Below are 6,510 nucleotides of genomic sequence, written 5' to 3'. Positions count from 1 at the left end.
GCCCGCCCCTAAACTACATAAGTAAGCTATGCCAAAACTGAATCAAAATAGCACTGAGACGTGTCTGATTCATTGTGAATGTAAGTTAGTTCCGTCATGGTTATGAATACGGTATTTAACATATTTTTTATCACTGAAATAACTGCATTGTGTTACATAATTATGTTTATGTTTTTTTAATCGCCGATTAGAGGAAGTATCTGAATGCAGCACTCACTACCATAGAAATTAGTAGTCTTTTTAATTAATTATTATTATTATTCCAATGAAAAGAAAAATAAAATATTTATTCTTATTATACCAGCAGCTGTTGTAGTACTACTAGTGATGAGTTCGTGCCATTACTCCTTTAAGGAGTAAATATTATGCTGTAAATTGCCCCTCATATATTAAATATAACGACAGAGGGCTGTGAATTCTGCAGAGACCTTGTATATTATCGCAATAGGAGCAGGATCGTCCATTTTTCTCTACAGTGGAGCTAAACTGCCTCCTTGTGGTTGAAAACACATCTATCCAAATATGTTGTGAGTCTAGCTGTCCATTTATAGTGATGTGGGTCTTTTATTATTGCATTGTATGTACTGCATTCTTTTCATCTTTAATTAACTACAGAATATTCAAAATAGTCTTAATGAAGAGACTAAATCCGTTCTTAAGTTTCATACTTAACCAGTGAAAATAGTCAAGAATAACAAAATGTTAAAAAAAAAAAAACAGTGCCCCCTTTTTGATTTTTTTTTTATTTGTCACACTTACATGTGTCAAAGACATTTTAATATTAGACAAAGTTTAACCCAAATAATACGAAAGAACAGTTTTTAAATTAGGATTTTAAACAAGTCACAGTGAGAGCCAGAACCAGAACAGCATCTAAAAACTGCATTCCTGAATTTCCTCACTTGAGTTCACAATTCAATAATAGTTCCAATAAGAAAACCACTGCTGACTGGAAAGAGTCAAAGGCTCATCTCACATTTGACAAAAAAACCCCATCTTGATGAGGTTTGGACATGTTTTCCCTATAAGAAATGAAATTATCATTTTAAAAAAAAAGTGCATTTTGTATTTCCTAGGGTTAACTTTGTCTAATATTAACATTTGTTTGGTGATCTGAAACATGCACGAGAGACAAAAATGCAAAATAATAAGAAATCAAGAAGGCAGGCTTTGTACCAAGCTGCTTGTGCAAAATAGGAATTCTTACTGTCTATTACAAGAAGACTCCACATGAAGTATGGTACTACAGGAAAGCTCACTGCCTCCCTCCTCACAGGCTGTCTGTGTTCACAGCTTGACATTTAATACAGATCCAAATCATCACACACAGTGAGGCTCATTGTCCACATCTGCACAAAGAAAACGAAGATAGAGTTACAATTATATCACTTAAGGTCTCGAATTGAATTCGATTTTTTTGTATAATGTTCTGTGTAATATCCTACACAAGTCTTAAACTAGGAAGCTGAAAATATTTCCAGAAAAGAGGCTTCACAGGTTAAGAGCACAGCGAGACACAGAAACAAATCACATAAAATTAATTTGATCAAACAAAAGCAATTTTAAGAAATTATAGTTGTTTTCAGACTAAAGTTGTCGTGTCTAATCTGGTGAATTTCCGTGTAAGAATATTTACTATAGTTTGTGAACTTCCATGGTAGAGTGTATGCACTGGAGCAGGACAGAATGCATATTGTGTGAGTTATTGCAAAATCTTACAGACAGGGGCTTGTGTATGGCCGGATCTAGCTCCTGCAGTTCCGTGCCTCAGTGGACAACAGATACTGACAGCACAGAGCAGTCATTCATTAAATACGCTCCACTTTATCTTCCTTTGTGTACTAACTCTCCACAAGACTCCACGTCTTCTTCTTCTTGATCTGTAAAGATCAGTGTGAATGTTTCTACTTTTTAAAACATTTAACATCAGTAAATTTATTGTAATTCATGCCATTTTTCTCACAAAACTGAACACTGTGTGCTTTCTGCTACTTCTATTACATGCATATATATTGTTAGTGCTTCAAAATGAAGCTTTAATCCATCTATTTGATCTTGTTTGTTTATAAATATTCAGGCACATCTTCCACTTATCCTGTAGTTTTTAATTGATGCAGAATAACAGAGGCCATCCTGTATCCCAAATTTGATCTGAGGTTAGGGAACATTTTTGAAGCACTTAGACCAATGCTTACAGCGGATATGCAAATTGCATGGCAAGAATTCAATTGCACTACAGAAAGACACTGAATCATCAGTTTCACTCCAAAGAGGGATTGCTATAGCAGTATTGCATTCATGGATTGATCTAAAACCAGACCACAGGTGGGCCACAAGCTAGTGTACTCTGAGTGCAAGCAAAATAGAGAACGTTGGGTCAGGAAGGGCATCCAGCTTAAAATCTTGGCCAGATCAAACGTGTGACTCATAAAGAATGAGATTTCCATACTAGGCTTGTGGGGGCTCAGGTTAACAACAACCACTTCTAGTGCTGTTGGACAACAGTTAAAGTGCAAATGTGATGGATAAGGAATCTGATTCCTTACTGAGGTATTTAATTCTGTTTCTTATAACGTAACAGAATTTCATTGTTTTTTGACTGTGTTGCTGTAGGGAATATGCAGTGAGAATGTAAAGAGCAGAAATGGGTGTTGCCTGGGTTCATTGTGCTTTTATCCACTGGTTGTGTCTTACATGAGTTAATAAAATACATTTACTTCATGTTATGGTTCATACGGTTAATATATTCCTCAGTTAGAAAAGAAAAGAAGGATAATTTAGTTTGGGAATGGTGTCCTAAGGCCGAGTTTATCTATGTAGAGAAAATGTGATTTGTTTTTGTGAGCTAAAGGCGAGAGTCAATCTCTTCTATTTTCCCTGTATAAGGACAGAACAAACGGTGGCTACAACTACTGCTGGCCAAAGACAAAGAAAGAGGAAAGAAAGAAGACACACTGAAAAGGAGCAGGAGAGAAGAAAAAGCCAGAGTGTGGATATGACAGTCATGGGTCTGATAAAGGGGGATATCTAGACAGTCAGTGTGACAGAAGAGGAGACTAGGAAAAGGGTGAAATCACTTTGTTGACCCTAAAAGGAACAACAGAAAGAAGAAGAAGACATGAGGTGTGACGGAAAGGTTTTGTGACGATGCCTATGAAAATAAAAACAAAATTGATTTGACCATCTGCTCATGTCCATCTAAAATTTTATTATTGAGCCCAAATTTTATCATGGACCCCTAGTGACCTAAGCTCGGCTTCCCTGTCTGATAGATAATGACCACCACTAGTGAGCATGACCAGAATTATGCTTGTTTTATCAGTATGCACCGATTTGTAAACTTTGAATCTGTCAAAGTGTGCCATTGGACACTGTAGTCTCCAAAACCTGGTGCTCTTAACCAAAATCAATGCTGCTTGTGTTTCCTCTTTTACTTTGATAGTCTTGTGTCATGTGTTCAGTGTTTTGAGTTTTGAGTTTTGCTTTCCCTCTGTCTCATTATATCTGATAAGTCCCAGCTGTGTTTCCACCTGTTGCACTCAGTTCCCTCCTACTGTTCGTGTTTTTTTCCCAGCGTTTCAGCTCTCAGTTTTTGGTTTAGTGTATTTTTTCGTGAGTTTATTTTCCAAACATATGCACAGTGCAATAGAGCTTCTCTAAGTTCACCCTTCTGTGTTCGTGACTCCTGCGTTTTGGTCCTCATCCTGCCCTCCACAGCACCAAACCATGATAGTAATTGCATCTTGTAATCATGCTCAGCACAGTTACAATGATTTGGTACAAATTTAACTTTTGAATGTGCCATCTCATAAAAAAGCTACTTCAAAGAAGGAGGCAGATTTAATTATCTACCAAAACTTATTTTTCCTTAATCCTGTTAATTATACAATGAGTTAAGTCACAGAAGTAAAAACAAACAAAAATAATAATTAATTTCTGTTGCAATGTTCTGATTAGATAGAAAACCAAAAATAAAACAATTTAACCAATGACACATTGTTTTGGGTGTCATAAATCAATGTGAGCTACAGAATAAAACTGTTGTAATTAATTAATTACATTTACACAAGCAGATTTTGCTTCCAGACTCAACCAGGGATGAGGCTCTTTACAGTGGGAAGTTTCTTGGCTTCATTTGAATCTTTCTTGATTTTCAGTCCTCTAGAAGTGCATAGAGGGGGTTTTCCCCTTCTTTGTTCCACACATACATGCAGCTGTTAGCTATTAAACTCCAAAACCACACCCCTGAAGTATAAAAGGTTTTGGGTCACAAAACCCACCAGCCACTGGATCCAGACACTGACCAATAAACCATAAAGTAAAGTACAAGAGATTGACACAATGGAAGAAGGCGCGACCCACGCTGTTGCTCCATCCTATCTTGGTTGGTCCATCTTTAACACTTTATGCTGCTGTCTGCCACTTGGGATTCCTGCTATTATCTTTTCCTGCAAGGTAGGAAACATTCCCTGAGAATCAAGATTTTTTTTTCCCCTGCTCAAACTTTTGCTCTTCTGTACCTGCTTTCAGAGACACACCGAAAGATCAGAGCAACAATCATCCAAAGCTTTTCAGTTTTTTTGAACATCATTGCTGGGTTGTTTTTTTTTTAAATAACCAGATAAATCAAAGTAATATATTTGAATTTTTATTTTTAGGTTTTCTCCAGGCTGATTTGTAATGATTTGTGCTTATTATAAGGTAGATTTCTTTGACACATCATTTTTTCCACCACACATATACACATATTTTCTCTAAGCAAGTTAAATGTAAAAGAAAAAAAAGTTTTTTTTCTTCTTAAAGGCACAAAATGCAAACACTCTGGGAGAATCAGCTATTGCTGAGAAAGCATCAAGGACGGCCAAGACCCTGAACATCATCGGAACAGTCTTTGGAGTAATCATCATCATCGTCTGGATTACAGCTACATTTATGTAAGATAGAGAAGGCCAAATTTTGCCAGAAAATAAAGAATAAAAATCGAAAAAGTTTTTATAATTATGTGCTACACCTCCTCTACATGGATCATTAATTAGTAATATATGTCTGTAGGTCCTTGTTCGCATGTGTTTGCAGACTATGTTTAATTGGCTTTTTCCATTAAAATAAAAAAAACAAACAAAATGATATAAAAATTATAGGAAGAACAATGAGTGCATGTCAGCATCAGAGTACTGCACTAGAGTGCCATTTACTAAAAGGAAGAAAACAAAGGCATATTATTGTAAAAAATATTGTTTTTATTTGTCTTATTTACAGTTATGTTGGCATGGGCCGTGATGAAAGAAGAAAATATATAAAAATTGTAACAAAGGGTGTGTGTTGTAATAAAAGTACTTCTTTTAATTTGATAGTGAAAATAGTCTGTGGCTTATTTTAAACATTTCTGTTTGTAAAACATCTATCAGCTATATTGTATTATTGGGTTTATGATACTTGACACCTTCTTTGCTTTGGCACCTGGTGGCCATGTGGTAAATTTTGCCTCTGTTTTTCTTTTTTTCCATTTCTTACACTGACTTGGATTTTATAACCTTCTGTAAATTAAACATTAATTTAGATGCATAAAAGATGTACCATATGTTTATTCAGTCTTGTCTTCACCTTCAGAGAATTCTCTTTTCCCAAAATTCCTTCAAGATGAGAAAACAGAAGCATTTCCCTGGGTCCACTGAAGTTTTTCAACTTACTGTCTGTATGATCATAAACACACTCAAGAAGCAGTCAAGGTCGTGGTGCTTACTTGAAATATATTCTATATTTTTATGTAGGAACAATAATTTGATCATCAAATGAAGTTAAAATTATGTTTTACATGTGACCCATCCTGCAGTAAATGATTATAAATGAAAATACAGAAATTTAAATATTCTAGAGGACAGTCTGGGCAATGAGCTTCCACAACTTTTGCTGTAATTTTACATATGTAATTTTTCCAACTTTAGCCTAAAGGTGACAGATTCCTTTCTGTAGCTGCAGCAGTATATTGCAACATGTTCAGCTATGTTGAAATCCTCCAACTTGTTCTTATATTCAGATAGCTCAAGGATTAAATGTGCAGTTAAACTATACTTTGACAAAAAAAAAAAAAAAAGAAGCTATTTTTACTAGTCAGGACCACTTAAAATCAAAGTGAACCCACTTTTTGTATGAGGCCCTTGATGTAAAGTAAGTTTCACATCCCTGACTTGAAGGATATATAGCCTTTATAACATAGAATAATAATAGATAAGAACAGGCTTATAAAATAATTTACAGCCTATAGAAAGCATTTTGAATGTTAAAATTTTATTGAGCTTTGAAGGTTAAGACAGAAAGAGTGGGATGGACCGTGCAACAAATGCTTAACTGTAGAGATTAAACACACTAAATACTTCTACCGAATCAAAAGATAGAACTTAAGAAGTAATTATAGTGTGAAATAGATATTATTCATAGAAATCTCCATCAGGGAAGAAATCAGAGCCCAACTTGTCTGGTTATTCCCCTGAAACCTTAAGAAATAAGCAC

Source organism: Neolamprologus multifasciatus, chromosome 14 (genome assembly GCF_963576455.1).
Source record: "Neolamprologus multifasciatus chromosome 14, fNeoMul1.2, whole genome shotgun sequence".
Taxonomy (NCBI): domain Eukaryota; kingdom Metazoa; phylum Chordata; class Actinopteri; order Cichliformes; family Cichlidae; genus Neolamprologus; species Neolamprologus multifasciatus.
The sequence above is the reverse complement of the archived record's forward strand: the minus strand, read 5'-3'. Positions refer to the sequence as shown.